The sequence below is a fragment of the Diabrotica virgifera genome, chromosome 1, assembly GCF_917563875.1.
Source record: "Diabrotica virgifera virgifera chromosome 1, PGI_DIABVI_V3a".
In the NCBI taxonomy this organism is placed as follows: domain Eukaryota; kingdom Metazoa; phylum Arthropoda; class Insecta; order Coleoptera; family Chrysomelidae; genus Diabrotica; species Diabrotica virgifera.
Window position 1 is genome coordinate 164,735,667 of NC_065443.1, and position 18,226 is coordinate 164,753,892.

Sequence of the window (18,226 nt, forward strand, 5' to 3'; positions counted from 1 at the left end):
CCGACAGAAAGATTGTCTAGGCCAAATATCTCACTTTTAGTACCATCCTTGGATTATAAACTTTCATTTGACACCTTATTTATCATTCTACTTGGTATAAAGACGCAGAAGTTATAGTCACGGTCGTACGGACCGGCGGAAAGACAGCTTAGGTCAAATCGCTCACCTGTAGTACCATCATTGGATTATCAGCTTTCATTTGACACCTTATTTGTCATTCTACTTGGTATAAAGACGCAGAAGTTATAGTCGCGGTCGTACGGACCGGCGGAAAGACAGCCTAGGTCAAATCGCTCACCTGTAGTACTATCATTGGATTATCAGCTTTCATTTGACACCTCATTTGTCATTCTACCTGGTATAACGACGGAGGGGTTATATGCGCGGTCGTACGGACCGACGGAAAGACAGCCTGGGTCAAATATCTCACCTTTAGTACCATCCTTGGAATATAAGCTTTCATTTGACACCTCATTTGTCATTCTACCTGGTATAATGACGGAGAAGTTATATTCGAGGTCGTACGGACCGACAGAAAGATTGCCTAGGCCAAATATCTCACCTTTAGTACCATCCTTGGATTATAAGCCTTCATCTGACACCTCATTTATCATTCTACCTGGTATAATGATTGAGGAGTTATACTCGCGGTCGGACGGACCGACGGACAGACCATGTAGGTCAAATATCTCACCTTTAGTACCATCCTTGGAATATCAGCCTTCATTTGACACCTCATTTCTCATTCTACATGGTATAATGACGGAGGAGTTATATTCCCGGTCGTACGGACCGTCGGAAAGACAGCCTAGGTCAAATATCTCACCTTTATTACCATCCTTGGAATATAAGCTTTCATTTGACACCTCATTTGTCATTCTACCTGGTATATTGATGGAGGAGTTATATTGGCGGTCGGAGGGACCGGCGCACAGATCGCCTAAGTTAAATATCTCACCTTTAGTACCATCCTTGTATTATAAGCTTTCTTTTGACACCTCATTTGTCATTCTACCTGGTATAATGACGGAGGAGTTATATTCGCGGTCGAAGGGACCGACGGAGAGACAGCCTAGGTCAAATATCTCACCTTTAGTACCATCCTAGGGTTATCAGCTTTCATTTGACACCTCATTTGTCATTCTACCTGGTATAATGACGGATAAGTTATATTCGCGGTCGGAGGGACCGAGTCACAGACCGCCTAAGTCAAATATCTCACCTTTAGTACCATCCTTGTATTATAAGCTTTCTTTTGACACCTCATTTGTCATTCTACCTGGTATAATGACGGAGGAGTTATATTTGCGGTCGGAGGGACCGACGGAAAGACAGCCTAGGTCAAATATCTCACCGTTAGTACCATCCTTGGATTATATGCTTTCATTTGACACCTCATTTGTCATTCTACCTGGTATAATGATGGAGGAGTTATATTCGCGGTCGTAAAGACCGACGGACAGACCGCCAAGGTCAAATATCTCACCTTTAGTACCATCCTTGGATTATCAGCTTTCATTTGATACCTCATTTGTCATTCTAGCTGGTATATTGACGGAGGAGTTGTGGTTACAGACAGACGGACAGACGGATGGGATAATACAAAGTTTTCACATTTTTTCAAAATTGGGTGAAAACAATAAAACATGATGCCAGACTGATTTCTTTATGAAAATAATATATACATTCTCAAATTGTCTATTTTTCGTTGTGAATAATATTGTATTCAACAGTGATGCCAAATTTCTGATGCCAAAATGATTGATAATGAAAGTGGGATATACGTTTTCATGTATATAACGGCAGCGACAAAACGGTAAAACACTGAACTAAATGTATATAATATTTTCACTGTACGATCATTTTGGACTCAAACATTTTATGGAATAAACTTATATAACTTAGTAAGAGGTAAACAAGGAAAGCTGATATATTAAAGTAACATCAAGGAATCAAATCTCTAACTACCGAGCTGATTAGACTTCTGGTAGCAAGTACAGGAATAAAGTTATTAAGGTAGTGTAAAGTGGCATCGATATACAGATGCCACTTTGCAAGACGATGCCAAATCGATGGTAAATGCATAATGTATCGATGCCAAATTGATAGTAGGATGTATATATATATATATATATATATATATATATATATATATATATATATATATATATATATATATATATATATATATATATATATATATATATATTGATACATGTATCCATGTGACTTCCAAAGTAGATTCTCGTAATACGTTGTTACTTCATATATACCGTTATGACTTCCGATTTCGGAAGTCACAACGTTTTGCCTATATTTTTACGAATTTGGCTACTAGATGGTATCAGAAGGCTTATATTAAAAATTTCGCTGGAAGTCATATCGTATCTAACATACTCATAAGATCAGATTTTAGTTCGACGGTATATCACCAGCGCTAGTGTCGCTCCCGTGCTACTATACAAGCTATGTACACAACGCGTAGCGTCTTCCGTATACCACACCGCTCGGTGTGACTTCCGTTTTTTGGCAACTGTGTAACGGTTTCCAGACATTCACCTGTTGTAGATTCGCGGTCCTAATCGTACTTAGTGTTTTGTGTGCCTTTTGTTTTTAAACATGAATAATAGCAGATCTGCTTTACTTTTAAAGTTAGCCTTAAATGAAGGTACAATAAGTGATTATATATCTCTATAATTATATATTTTCTGTACTTATTTTAATCTATAATATTTACTTACCTATTTACTTATATAAATTCATTTTTCTCGTGTTTTTGTTTACTTCCTTTTTTACAATGAACTTCTAATTTAATCTACACTCACCGGCACGAAAAACGGGCACCCCAAAAAAAATGGGTAATTTTTGATGTCTCGTATCTCCCAAACCTGTTGTCCGATTTAAGTAATTTTTTTTAATATGTTATAGCCTTATTCTTTAACAAAATAGCTATGATAATATTGTTGATAGACAGGTAAATTTTCATTGTATACCGGGTGTACCAATCAAACTGGGTTTTTTTTCTCAATTTTCACAACACCCTGTGGAATATTCTAGCCTTTATAAAATATTTAAATCAAAGCCTAACTATAGCTCCAGGTTTTATTAACATTCTGTTTTTTTATTCATTCGCTTACGTTGGATAATAAAAAGTTAAAGACTTTAACAACTAGCCATGTTCTTTATCGATACAGGTGTTTCTAAATATAAGTGCGACAAACTTTAAGGGGTAATTTCTGCATGAAAAAATAATGATCGTTTGGCAAAAGAATTTTATATTTGCAAGCATTTGCGGACATAGCTTTATCAAGTAAACGATCATTATTTTTTCATGCAGAATTACCCCTTAAAGTTTGTCGCACTTATTTAGAAACACCATGTATTGATAAAGAACATGTTTAGTTGTTAAAGTCCCTAACTTTTTTATTATCCAACATAAGCGAATGAATAACAAACAGAACGTTAAGAAAACCTGGGGCTATAGTTGGGTTTTAATTTCAATATTGTATAAAGGCTAGAATATTCCACAGGGTGTTATGAAAATTGAAAAAAAAACCAGATTGATTGGTACGCCCAGTATACAATGATAATTTACCTGTCTAGAAACAATGTTATTACAGCGATATAGTTAAAGAATAAGGCTATAGCACAGGGGTGGGCAAAAGCCGGCCCGCGGGCCGGGTCCGGCCCTTTCGCTTACTTTGTCCGGCCCGTTGAAAAACCCCGCAAGTACCTAATCTTTTTAATCCCTTTTATGTGATTTTGTTGAAATCAACAGTAATAGTTTGCATAGTGTTCACATAAATTATTAAATATATAAATAATAGAGAGTATTATAATTACGAACAGCCTTAGCTAACTATATTTTTAAAAACTGTTTAATTGTAACTATTTACTTTAAATTTCTTTTAAAATATAGGGAAATCCCCGAAGATTCATAATTGTTTATTCGGTATTAATAATCGTATTTAACTCTCAAGGTCTCAAGACAAGCACTCGGTGTTTGGGTATCTATTTCAACCATATCACTGACAGTTTATGATCTAAATACCTCAGCACTTTGGTCCCAATAATATGATTCTTTATTTATTAAATCTGAATTAAGTATGGTTGTTTGGAATACCTACTTCAGCATAAAATTCATTGTTACCGATTTTTGCCGAAGTTTTACAACTACTTCGAAAGACGCGTATAAGTTTATTTTGATTTAGCACTGGTCGTATTTCCTATTACTCCTCATATTTCTTTTGATACAGTGTGTGTTATTTTGCAAATATATAATAAATTGAAAAAGTGGAGGACATTTTGTAAGTAAAATTTGAAAACATTGTTTTTATTTTATTGTATTAAAATATTTATTTGTAACCATTTGCAAAATGATACAATCTAAAAAAAGAAAAGTTGATTTGGAATGCAGAAATTTTAATGAAGCATGGACAGAAAAATACCTTTTTACGAACATTGGTAAGAAAGCAATTTGTTTAGTTTGCCATTAAACCATTGCTGTTTTCAAGGAATATAATTTAAAGAGGCATTTTACATCAAAACATCCAAAATATGCATCGTTTTCTTTAGAAGAACTTAAAAATGCTGCAGACAACTTAGCAAAAAACTTAAATAAACAACAAAATATTTTTAGCAAACAAAGTAACATCGAGAAATCTACCACACAAGCAAGTTATGTTACTGCACACAAAATTGCTAAGTTATGTAAACCTTTTTCTGGAGCAGAATTTGTTAAACAGTGCATGGTAGAAGTGTCGGAGATATGTTGTCCTGAAAAAAAACATATTTTTGAAAATTTAAGCCTGTCAAGGAGAACAATAGTACGACGGATCGAAAATATTTCAGGAAATTTACTCGACCAGCTAAAAACAATAATTGCTGATTTTACATATTGTTCTCTGGCGTTGGATGAGTCCTGCGATATTACTGACACAAGTCAATTATTAATATTTATTCGGGGCATTAACAAAAAATGTGAAATTCGCGAGGAACTTCTTAGTGTGCATCCAATGAAAGATACAACTACCGGTGAAGACTTCTTTAACGCTGTTGAAGAGTGTTTAGTTAAAGTAAATTTACCTTGGAACAAAATAGTAAGCATCACTACGGATGGCTGTCCTAGTTTAACAGGGAAAAATGTGGGATTACTAAAACGAATCAGCGACAAAGTAAAACAGTTGCAGCCAGAAAAAGACATATTATTTTTACACTGCATTATTCATCAAGAAGTGTTATGTAGAAAAGTTTTAAAATTGAATCACGTCGTTACTGTTGTGACAAAAGTTGTAAATTTTATCCAGGAACGTGCCTTAAATCATCGACAGTTTGTTGAATTTTTGAAAGAAATTGAAAGTGACTTTTACGAAATTCCTTACTACACTGAGGTGAGATAGCTTAGCATCGGTAAAGTTTTGGACAGATTTCAATATTTGCTTGATGAAATAGTATCCTTCTTGTCGATAAAAGAAAAACTACATGATTTTCCTGAATTGCAAAATGAGGCATGGCTAAACGATTTGTCGTTTTCTGTAGATATTGTAAAATATTTAAATGAACTAAATGTAAATTTACAAGGGAAAAACCAGTTCGCTTTCAATATGCACTCAAATGTCAAAGCATTTATGATAAAACTAAACTTATTTGCTGAGAACTTTAATAAAAAAATATTAAACCACTTCCCATCATTACAAACACGACGAGATTTATTGAAAAATTCTGATTTTCTTAAATATAGTTCAGTAACACAAGACCTGCATACTGAATTCCAAAGAAGATTTCAAGATTTCAAAGCTATTGAAAAACCTTTGTCATTAATTAGTCAACCTTTCAATTTCGATGTGCAAGAAGCTCCTGTTGAAATTCAGCTAGAATTAATTGACTTACAGGCAAATAATTTATTAAAAGAAAATGTTCAATCAAACGAATTGAGTGCGTTCTACGGTGCTTTGAATACAGAACATTTTAAACATTTTTTAAACTATGTTCAAAAATGCCTAGTTTTATTTGGTTCGACATATATTTGTGAAAGAACTTTTTCGTTGATGGTTTCCACGAAAAATAAATATCGATCACAAATTACTGACGAAAATCTACACTCGGTATTAAGGATTGCTACAAGTGATTTGGATCCCAATTTTGAAGAAATAATATCACATGAACATTCGCGATTTCACGTTTCGCATTAACTATTATAGAAGTTATACTTATAATGAGTATTCTATTAATTTTAACGTTTAATGTTTGTCTTTTTTTTATAATTTTATTTAATATTAGGTATATTTACAAAATATGTATCAATATAAATTAATTTGTATCGTTAAAATATAAATAAATAAGAAAATAAAATTTTTCAATAACTGATTTATTTAATTACCATTAATTTATTATTATTCTTCTAACGCCGACTCCACTAATGAAGGTTGGCTAAAACACCATTGCAAATTCGTCTCTATTTTCTGCTTTTTTTAAAAGCGTCTGTGTGTTTAACCCGGTCCAGTCTCAAATGTTTTCAGTCAGAATATTTGTCGTCTACCAGGACCCCTTTTTCCTTCGAACAACTCGTACATATCATTTCTGAGCATGTGCCGTAAATATGCTGTCTGTCTCCTTTTAATGGAGGTCAAAAGTTCTCTGTCTCTTTCCATTTCGTGCAACATCATTTTGTTCGTATATGATCGGTCCATGGTATTTTCTAAATTCTCCCAAAAAGCCACATCTCAAAAGCTTCCGGCTTTCTCATTAAGTCAGCATTAACAATCCAAGCTTCGGCACCATAAAAAAGAATTGAGTGGATATACAACATTTTATCAACTAATATCAGATTTGCAGATTGAGTCTTTGGTGACTCAGAAATGTCCTCATCTTCAAAAAGTCTACCCTCAATTGCTCTATTCTTGATCGAATTTATGATTTCGAATTTAAATCTTCCGTAATCCAGACTCCTAAGTAAGTATTTCATTTTGTCCACTTGCTCAATATCTTCATTTTTTATCTGGTTCTTTTTCTGGATCTTCTTATGATTTAATATAATGACCATTTTTTTTTCAATTACGTGACATATTTTACTGGGCATTTTTTTTGGGCGTTTTTCGCATGTATTCCCAAGTAGGACAATTTATTATTACCATTTTCTAATTATTAACAGTCAAATTTCTTTGTCCAAATGCTTTAAAATAATACTTATAGTATTTATTTCTTGGGCAGGGAATAAACTACACCAAAAAAATTCGCGTGGGCACAGCGTACATATCCGGTATAGTCCTCCGGCCCGAGAGACATTTTGAAACTTTCATTTTGGCCCGCGCTTAAAAGTAATTGCCCACCCCTGATCTAAGCGGTTTTTTAAAATTTATGGGTTTTGCAATATTTTACTGTCAGCGAACGGACTAATAGTAGAGGATCCGATATAAGGCCGATCTGCATCGATCTATTTAATGGATAACGTGTGCGTGAAGTAACAATGTATTTTAAACGGGATTTACTTTTTCGCACTGTTTTTGACACACTTTCATATAATCAAATATCCTTAACTTTCGCGTTGTCATGGTGATGACATAATGAGCAATAAATTACAAAAAAAAATTTGACAGTTTTGTGGTTTGAAAGAAATTAGAATGTTTAAATAATTTCTAAAAATTGTAGAATAGGAATGAATTCCAGTGATGAAGAGTTACAGTTTTTTTATTTGTTTATCGTAGATAAAATATTGTATGAAACTGTGCGTGAAGTACTTTTTGCGAACTTAAGCGATGTATAGCACTCGCTCCGTTGTCGCTTGTGCTCTAAACATCACGTGCATTCGTAAAAAGCATACTTCACGAACTGTTTCATAAATAACTATTTTCATATATTAAAAAAAATGTTTCGACCCGGGTAGATATTATTCCAGATTTTCAGATTTCAGCACAGTGTTAGATGGTTGGGGCATATATGGAGAGCAGGTAGCGTAACAACTATAAACTCAATTTTACAATGGAAACCCGGAGTTAGAAGGAGACGCGGAGGAACTAGAATAAATGGTTACAGGAAGTAAAGGAAAATTTATATAGGGCAGGAATTAGAGACTAGCAGAAAAAGACAGAGGATAGAAAGAACTGGAGAAGCACAGTCAATAGTATCGAGTAGCAGACTGGGACTAATCTGCTCTAAAAAGATGGATCTAGATAGCTTTTTAGCAGCTCAACCCCACCTGGTGTATTTAGCCATTTAATTTTCTTATTACACATTATTATTGGTACATCAAAAATTAAAAGGACGGTGCCTGTAATAAAATCTAAAATTCAAAATTAAATCAAGAAAAATAATAAATATTAAAATTTCCTATAAGTTCAAATTTATTTATTAAAATTTTTGATATAATTTTCATAAATAAATTACTTACTAATAACACTTTTTTAATTAATTCCAAAAAATCCATTTTGCAGCAATAATAAAATATTAGTATTTGTAAAATAAATATCAATCATATCATAAATACTACAGGTTTACAAAAAAAAACTAAATTTCGGACTATTTGACGAAACCATGTTACAAGGGGGTTTTTGGGGTGGCTGATCACGAATCCGGGGTCCGCTCACCTCTTTCACGCCAGGTAAAGGTCATTTCAAGGTCAAATCAAGATAAATCGACAGTCGCTCTGAGAAAGTATATTAGGGCGTTTTTGGTGTCGCTGATGACGAATCATTAGTCCGCTGACCTCTATCACGTCTAGTTCAAGGTCAAATCAACATATAGGGGTTTTGGAGTCACTGATCATGAAAACTGCGGTCCGTTGAGCTCTACCACGTAAGGTAATGGTCATTTCAAGGCCAAATCAGGACAAGTCCACAAAACTGATTTGACCTTGAAATGACCTTTACCTGTCGCGGTTGAGCTCAACGGACCCCAGTTTTGTGATCAGCGACCCCAAAAACCCCCTAATATACTTTTTCAGAGCGATCGTGTCCATTTATCTTGATTTGACCTCGAAATGACCTTGAGCTAGACGTGATAGAGGTCAGCGGATACAAATTCGTCATCAGCGACCACAAAAACCCCCTAATATACTTTTTCAGAGCGACTGTCGGTTTATCTTGATTTGACCTTGAGATTACCATTACCTGACGTGATAGAGGTCAGCGGACCCCGGATTCGTGACCAGCGACCCCAAAAACCCCCTAGTCATATGGTTTCGTCAAATATTCCGAAATGTATTTTTTTTGTAAACCTGTTTAATCAAAAGAATATCAATCTTTTAATTTAAATAGACAACTTTAAAACATAGAACTGCATTCACAACTGTATTCACAGTAAAAGTTTCAAAAGATCACACATTACGCTTAAAGTAAGAGGTAAATCAGCAGACGAGTCGTTGTGACTTCCAAAATATGACAACACCGCTGGAAGTGACAACGCACCTTGAACTACCCTATATATGGAAGCCATAACGTATGCTGTACGCTTCGGTATATACGTATATATATACAAAATTTATTTTGGTAAATCCTTTCCCCTCAATAGGTAGACCCATTTTATAAGCCCCCCTTTTACCAAATACACAATTTTTAAAAAATAATTTCTAGTAGAAAAGGTGGAAGTCGGACAGCCTCTTCTGTATACCGGAAGTCACAACTTAACGTGCATCAATATATATATATATATATATATATATATATATATATATATATATATATATATATATATATATCGATAAAAGGTACGTTGTCACCTCGCGGTGAAAACTATGACGACCTCGCCTCACCCTTTTGTAGTTCTTTTTTTCAAAAAATATATGCATATATACAATGAGGGGAACTTTCTAATTAAGAATCTCTAAAGAGGGGAAACGATTTTAAATGTTTTTTTTTATATATAAATTTATGATTAAATCCAATGCGCTGTCGCCTCACAACTATATATGACTAAGAATGAAAGCCGGTACGTTGTTGCCTCAGACGGCGTTGCCAAATATTCGAAAATGAATAAAGGATTGAGTGGGTCGAAATTTGGTGCACAGCGAGAGGTACTATAGGTATTTATTACGGATATAGGTAAAGAAATAGTTGGACTTTGTTCACATGTTCTATTGTTGTTTACATTAAAAATAAAGGATGGTTATTTTTGATATTTTAAATAAGCTTAAGATATGAACATGGTTTGTTTGGATTATATGTTTAAAAAAAATTTATTAGTAGATATTTCAAAGCTAGAATTTTGCAATAAATTAAGCTAAGCCAAATTATTTTGTGTGAATTATTGCTCTTATACAGTAAAATTATAAATGCTCTTAACAATCAAATTTATTATTTGCAGTAAACATATTACCTATCTCACAGAAAAAAGTGTCAACGGTTTATTTAAAAATTTTAACTAAAAACCAGTGAATTAGTATACATAGCTGTAAAAATGTTCCAACAAAACGTATTCTTACAGCAAAGTGTACGAAATTAATTTATAAGGTGGTGAAGGTGGGGTGGTTTTAAGGGCGAAAATGGTTTTCTGAAATTTCTGGCTATACATTGCATCGTTTAAAAAAAATCAACGCAAAAGCTGTGGGCGATAAAAAAATCTACAATTTGTGTAGTGGTCTTTTTATCCTGATCTCAAAAAATTTTGAGAAAAACTCAAAACTAGGTTTTAGGCACCTATTTAATTTTTTTCTTCTACAAAAATGATTTCGTTATGTTTTGTTTAAATGTCAAACCCTTTAATTGAGGCGTTGCATTTGGTTAGATGTTTATTATATCTAAGAATAAAAAAAAATCATAAAAATAGCAACAAAAAGTAAAAAAAAATATTTCTTTATTTTCACTTTATTTCACTAATATTTCTTTATTTTCACTCATATAAAAAACTTACATATGCCATACATATTTTATTTCACTTTTATAAGATGTTGAATTTTTGATTTTATAATATTGGAATTCACTTTTTTATCTAGATGGATATATGCCATCTTGAATATAATTTAAAAAGTGTTCTCTTAAAAGGTTTGTTTTTTAATATTTCTTCTTTGTGGAGGCACATATGAATCGCATTCGGAATCTTCCCGTGCTTGGTTTTTTGATGATTTGAGTAGTTTTTTATTTGGATAGTACTTATCGTCATTGTCCGTTTTAAATTCTTTACTTGTTTGCGCCAGAACGTTATCTTTTGCAACCAACGCTTTACTTTTTTAACTTCTTGCATACCTGCAATACTTGGAAAATTAATATTCGTATTTGAAGATTGCTTTTTTTTATTTTCTTCCGCATTTCTAAATCGTGGTGAAAATCTAGTTCTTCAAGCGATTTTCCTTTATATTCTAAACGAAGAGAATCCCTTTCCATTACTATTAAAAATTTTGACAATTTTACGGTTTGATAAATGTCAGCAGGTAATTCATATCATTCATCATGCATTTTTTCGTCATGCCCCATAAACTTGGCAAATTCTTTAGTTTGATTTTTGGACATACTTAAAATTTGTGCTACTGTTGGAATATTTTTGCGTAATTTGTTGCTTGATATAGCTTCAGGGTTTGTTAAATTCATTTTGTTTGTCAATATACGGATCGAAACATCCCCTTTGTCCCATTTTAGCTTACTGCCTGGAACTGCAAACATATTATAGTTATTAACGACGGACGACGTCAGACATGTATTTATGTCTATGTTTTATTAAAGTTTCTATGAAACCTTGCAACATTTTTGGAAGTAAAATAATAACAGCTCAAGAACCTTTACCAGAACACACTGGAATTTTGTGTCCCCTCGTAAGTGCCTTTTCTCCTTCAGTTAAAACATTTTCAAAATCACTGAAGTCCGTTTATCTTTCGTTACTAGATTGCTGAATTTTTAAATACTGAACATAACCTATTCGTCTTCTGTTAAAAATAATGGCTAATGCTAGAGCATAGTTAACTAAATTTTTATGTTTCAACATTATCAATATTGCTCTCAAACGTTTTCTGACACTTTACACCAATTTTAATACTTTCTTCTCGGAATATTTTAATACCACTTACAAGTGGTACGAGCTTTGGTAATTTTTGTTCTTGAATATCTTTGTTAGCGAGAGAAGCAATTTAAAAACTTCAACGATTTGTCAGCAAATTATGTATTTATAGCCCTTGGCCAATTCCTGTATTTGTCTTTCTGTTGTACACGTAAAATCAGCTGATTCTTTTAGTATTAAATTATGGAGGTGTTCATAGCAACATAGTTTTAGGTACGTACCCAAGTGCAACGCAATAATACGAGTAGGAGAACTGAAGGTCTTTTTAAAACTACATATTATATACATATAAAACTAAAGACTAAGTAGTTTTGTGTTGCAACGAAATTGAAAATGGTTATTCATTTTTGATTTACATGTTTACTCTGATTAAAGTACGAAGGGAACCGTTCTCGTGGGAACTTTACCACGCTGAGCAGATGAGACGTGAATTATAAATTGTAAAATTCCCTCATCTTCCTTAGTCTCAGCATCCGTTATGGCTTGCAAATTTTAGAAGCCTCGGAGGTGTAACCAGATAAGGTTCCCATTATTTTCAGTCTGGTAGGATGTGGAGCAACATTTTTGGTGTTGTTTTATGTGCTATTAGGTTGAAAACTTAGTATTTTGGTAACAGTTGCCGCTAGGGCATCCCTGCCATTTCGTTCGTTGCAACTCGTGACTGCACGCCGGGGTTTGTCCTAGTTGGGTCAGGGAGAGCAGCATATGTGCCTTTTGATGAGAGACTAATAAGTTTCGAAACCTGTAGAGAAGCTCTCTCTGATTGGACTAGAATATGATGCGCCTGTAGTTTCGCGTTGCAACGAAATTGAAAATGGTTATTCATTTTTGACATATAAAACTCTTGGAGCACTTGAGATCGTCAAAATTTTTGGGTCTTAAAATATGCTTTGCAGCAATCGTATTATTATTTACCATCGTTCTATGCTTAATAAGAAATATAGAGAGGGTTCGCATTCTTTCGCTACATGCATAGTTTATACCCTCTATCTTATGGTTTTTTAAGTAAGAATTACCAAAATTAACGTAAATGTAAATGCTACACATCTTTCTTTTTGTCGAAGACTCTTGTTCCTTAACATTTAATTTGGGGACAACGTTTTTTGGATCCATTACACAGGCTGTAAGGGTTTGCGATTCAGAAACGTAATTATTACTGGAACCACCACGGTTTTTTGCTTGCAAATTCTGTTTTGTCGTTTAAGATGATACTGTCATTTTCTAATAGTCTAGCTAGAAGGCTTACAAGACATAATCAATAAAGATACAGAAGTGAGTCAGCGTTATGGACTGAATCCTAATATTAAGAAACCTAAATATATGAGGATCAGGAAAGATAACGCATCAGTTGAAGGGCTAGAAAAAATCGTAAACAAATAAGTACAAACATGCAAATTACCTATAAGGATATTAATCTGGTGAGCAATATCAATGGTAAATAAAATAAATAATAGAATAAGGCTACTTCGATGATATGTATTTCCCGTGTTTTCTTTACATCGCCATCTATCAAGATCTTATTTTCAGTTATTTTGTTCGTTTCATTTCTTGTCAATGTATTTTTGTTGGCTTCTCATTTTATCGTCCTATATTTTTTTTTGCTTGAAATATTAATGTTGTAATTTCTATTCAAACATTTTAATGTCAGAATACGGGTTTTTCTTTCAGAGCAGAAGTAGTAAACTTCTGATGTTGGATAGTGTTTTGTTGTTTCATTTTTGAGATTTTTTAAAACTGTTGCTATTACCAACTGTTCAATGATAAATTCCTATACGAAATTTACTTAGATTGACTCCCGTTTGCATGTCACGCACATAAAGATATTTATTTTGGATTTAGTTTTTTTTATTTGAGTTAAGCCATTCAGGTTCATTTTAGTGTTTTTCAACTTTCTGTAATTTCGATAGTATATCAGTGTTTATCCTCTGTCATAACTGTTATTTTTTTTCCTACTGCTGTTACAGAAAAAATCATTTATGTTCTTACTTTTGTAATAAAGTAACATAATATAATGAATTTTTTATTTTTTAGAATTAAATTAATGACTGGTTAGAATTTTCCTATCCTTTCGTCTTCATGATCATTTGGGGCATAGACTTGTTCAGTTCCATATTATAATAACTACTTAAGTATTACATACGCTCCATGATTACTAATATTCTGTTCGTAATTTTTATTAATTCCTATGCGACCAGCTAACATATTTTTATTCCGGCATGCTCTCTCTCTCTTATAGAACTTGTTTATACAGGGTGTCCCGAAACTCTACCTACAAACGAAGACAGGCGATTCCTCAGGTATTTTCCTAAGACAATTTAACCCAATTCACCTAGTCCGAAAATGCTTCCTAAGGGAGCTAGAGCTCTTGAAAGATGGCATCTAGTAATTAGTTTTTCTTAAATACCTCCAGAACGCTTCTATTTAGAAAAAGAAATTTTTTAAGCCTATTCATCTTCCAGGGATAAATCGATTCCATCCATTGTGAATTTTTAGTACCGGTTATAAGCGTCCATTTTGGGTAGAGCAACGGTTATTTTACAGCATAACTTTTTTGTCTTTAGCGTTTAAGTATTTTTGACTCTGGATTTTTAAATTGTGAGGTATTCTAGAATTAAAAGGTACTCTTGCTTTAAGTCGGTAGGACACATCAATTTCTAGAAAAATTTATTTGAAAATTTTTCGTTTTTTGAATTTGAAAAGAATTTAACAAAACGGTGTATTTTACCAACTTGAAGCAAGAGTAACTTTTAGTACCAGAATACGTCATAATTTAATAATCTAGTGTCAAAAATGCTTAAAAATTAAAGACAAAAAAGTTATGCGATAAAATAACCGTTGACCTACCCAAAACGGACGCATATAACCGGTACTAAAAATTTGCAATTAATGAAACCGATTCATCTCTATATAAACAAACGTACCAGTTTTCGTTTTCTAAATAGTCTTTTTAAATTTTTTTTTTAATTCAAGAAAAGGAAAATTTTCAAATCGATTTTTCTAGAAAATGGTATATTCCATGGACTTAAAGCTAGAGTACCTTTTAGTACTAGAATAACTCACAATTTAATAATCCATAGTCAGAAATGCTTAAAAATTAAATACAAAAAAGGTATGGGATAAAATAACCGTTGCCGTACCCAAAACGGGCGCCTACGACCGGTACTGGAAATTCACAATGACTGGAATCGATTTATATCTGGATGATAAATATGCGTAATAATTTTCGTTTTTCTAAATAGAAGCGTTCTGGCGGTATTTAAGAAAAACTAATTACAAGACGCCATCTTCAAAGAGCTCTAGCTCCCTTAGGAAGCATTTTCGGACTAAGTGAATTGGGTTAAATTATCTTAAAATTATCTGAGGAATCTTCTTTTTTCGTTTGTCGGTAGAGTTTCTGGACACCCTGTATAAGGGCAACAATTTTAAATCGTAAGCTACAAATTATATCATAAATTTTTAGCTGCTTTGTTACGGTACCGACAGCGCATATTTTTATATTTTCACGACCTAATACCCAATGCAAACTGAAAGCGACGTTGCCAAAATCTGAGGCAACAAGGTACCGGTTGTTAACCAAAAAGTAGAATTTATATGCTGAGGCGACAACATACAGCCAGTCACTGTTGCAATGCCGATACTAGCGCCAGTGATATACTGCCGAACTTACGTGCCAAAAAATAGTGAAAAGGGGTACGTTGTCACCTCAAAACTATTTTTTGCATATCGACTCATAAGGTGGTTGGGAGGCTGTCCTGAAATTTTCAGCCCAAAACGTTGTCGCCTCACCAAAGTGAGGCGACAACTTCATATATGAGGCGACAACGTCTACCGATTCACTGTTTCTGAGGCGACAAGGTACCCCTTATCAATATATATATATATATATATATATATATATATATATATATATATATATATATATATATATATATATATATATAAAACAAATGAAATAGAGAATGTGGAAAAATCCCCTTACGAACAATTCACACATCCACCATTTCGGGTTGGGAAAAATTTTTCGAATAGAATCAAAGATCCAAACACCAGTTCTTAGAAATGTGTTTCGCCCTCTTCAACCTCTCTGGGCTTATCAATAAAGATGAGAGGTTGAATATCTTCAGACACATTCCAATCAAAAAACAACATTCGAGACCTAGACATAGAAGGTGCGTAAATCTACGGCAAGTCCGACAATGACAGTCTCAAGTTTTAATTCCCTAATTACTTAAAGTAAGTAAAATATATGTTTAAAAACATGAGATGTAGATCCCTGAAACACACTCAGTGATCAAAAGATCCAAGGTTAATGGTTTGACGACCACTCGTACGACATCAAACAAATGAAATAGAGAATGTGGAAAAATCCCCTTACGAACAATGGTGGATGTGTGAATTGTTCGTAAGGGGATTTTTCCACATTCTCTATTTCATTTGTTTGATGTCGTACGAGTGGTCGTCAAACCATTAACCTTGGATCTTTTGATCACTGAGTGTGTTTCAAGGATCTACATCTCATGTTTTTAAACATATATTTTACTTACTTTAAGTAATTAGGGAATTAAAACTTGAGACTGTCATTGTCGGACTTGCCGTAGATTTACGCACCTTCTATGTCTAGGTCTCGAATGTTGTTTTTTGATTGGAATGTGTCTAAAGATATTCAACCTCTCATCTTTATTGATAAGCCCAGAGAGGTTGAAGAGGGCGAAACACATTTCTAAGAACTGGTGTTTGGATCTTTGATTCTATTCGAAAAATTTTTCCCAACCCGAAATGGTGGATGTGTGAATTGTTCGTAAGGGGATTTTTCCACATTCTCTATTTCATTTGTTTGATGTCGTACGAGTGGTCGTCAAACCATGAACCTTGGATCTTTTGATCACTGAGTGTGTTTCAAGGATCTACATCTCATGTTTTTAAACATATATTTTACTTACTTTAAGTAATTAGGGAATTAAAACTTGAGACTGTCATTGTCGGACTTGCCGTAGATTTACGCACCTTCTATGTCTAGGTCTCGAATGTTGTTTTTTGATTGGAATGTGTCTAAAGATATTCAACCTCTCATCTTTATTGATAAGCCCAGAGAGGTTGAAGAGGGCGAAACACATTTCTAAGAACTGGTGTTTGGATCTTTGATTCTATTCGAAAAATTTTTCCCAACCCGAAATGGTGGATGTGTGAATTGTACGTAAGGGGATTTTTCCACATTCTCTATTTCATTTGTTTGATGTCGTACGAGTGGTCGTCAAACCATTAACCTTGGATCTTTTGATCACTGAGTGTGTTTCAAGGATCTACATCTCATATATATATATATATATATATATATATATATATATATATATATATATATATATATATATATATATATATATATATATATATATATATATATATATCGGTTATATTTGGTATGTCGGTTTATTTGTCCGTCGGTTTAGCAGCTCATTTAGTAGATTGTCTGTTAATTGGTCGTTAGTTGTTGGGTTGGGTTCGGTTTGTCTTTGTTGGGTTGGGTTTATTGTTACTAAATTTTCACTACCACCATGTGTACCTTTCAGCCAGAACATTTGTAGGTTAAGGAATTGGACTATGAGCTGAGGATAAGGGAAATAGAGGTTGAGGAAGCCGCTAAATGTGATAGAAAACGCAGTCTATTGCGTAGTGCCCTTAAACAAGAGCAAGGAAATAGGAGTTTCCGACAAATTTCAGCTGCAGCTATTCCTTTCCTGGAACAATAACAGGGAATAAATGAGACAATAGAGGATCTTACGCAAAAGATAAATAATTTTAGAGGGACTGTCCATGATAGCATGTATTCTAGATACATTTCACGTCTTGCTCATATCTCTGGTCGTGTCCACTTATTATGTTGCTCAGATGAGGAGCAACAACTTTACAAACGCTCTATGTCCATTAGGATTCTCAGTCTAGAAGGTGAACTCGATTCTCGAGTAAATCCTCTAGCCACGTCCACTCCTGTTTCTTCGGTTCAAGCCTCTAATTCCTTGTTACATCCCAAGCCTGTGCAGGTACATAAGTGGGGAGTTTCGTTTTCTGGTGAAGGTCAGTATGACCAAGTAATTTCATTTTTAGATAGGGTAGAATGTCTTCGTGTTTCGAGAGGTGTGAGTGAGGAAGATCTTTTTTCAGCTTCTGCTGAATTATTTACAGGCCATGCTTTTACGTGGTTTATGAACAACCGTGGTAGCTTTACCACTTGGATTGGTTTGGCTCAGAA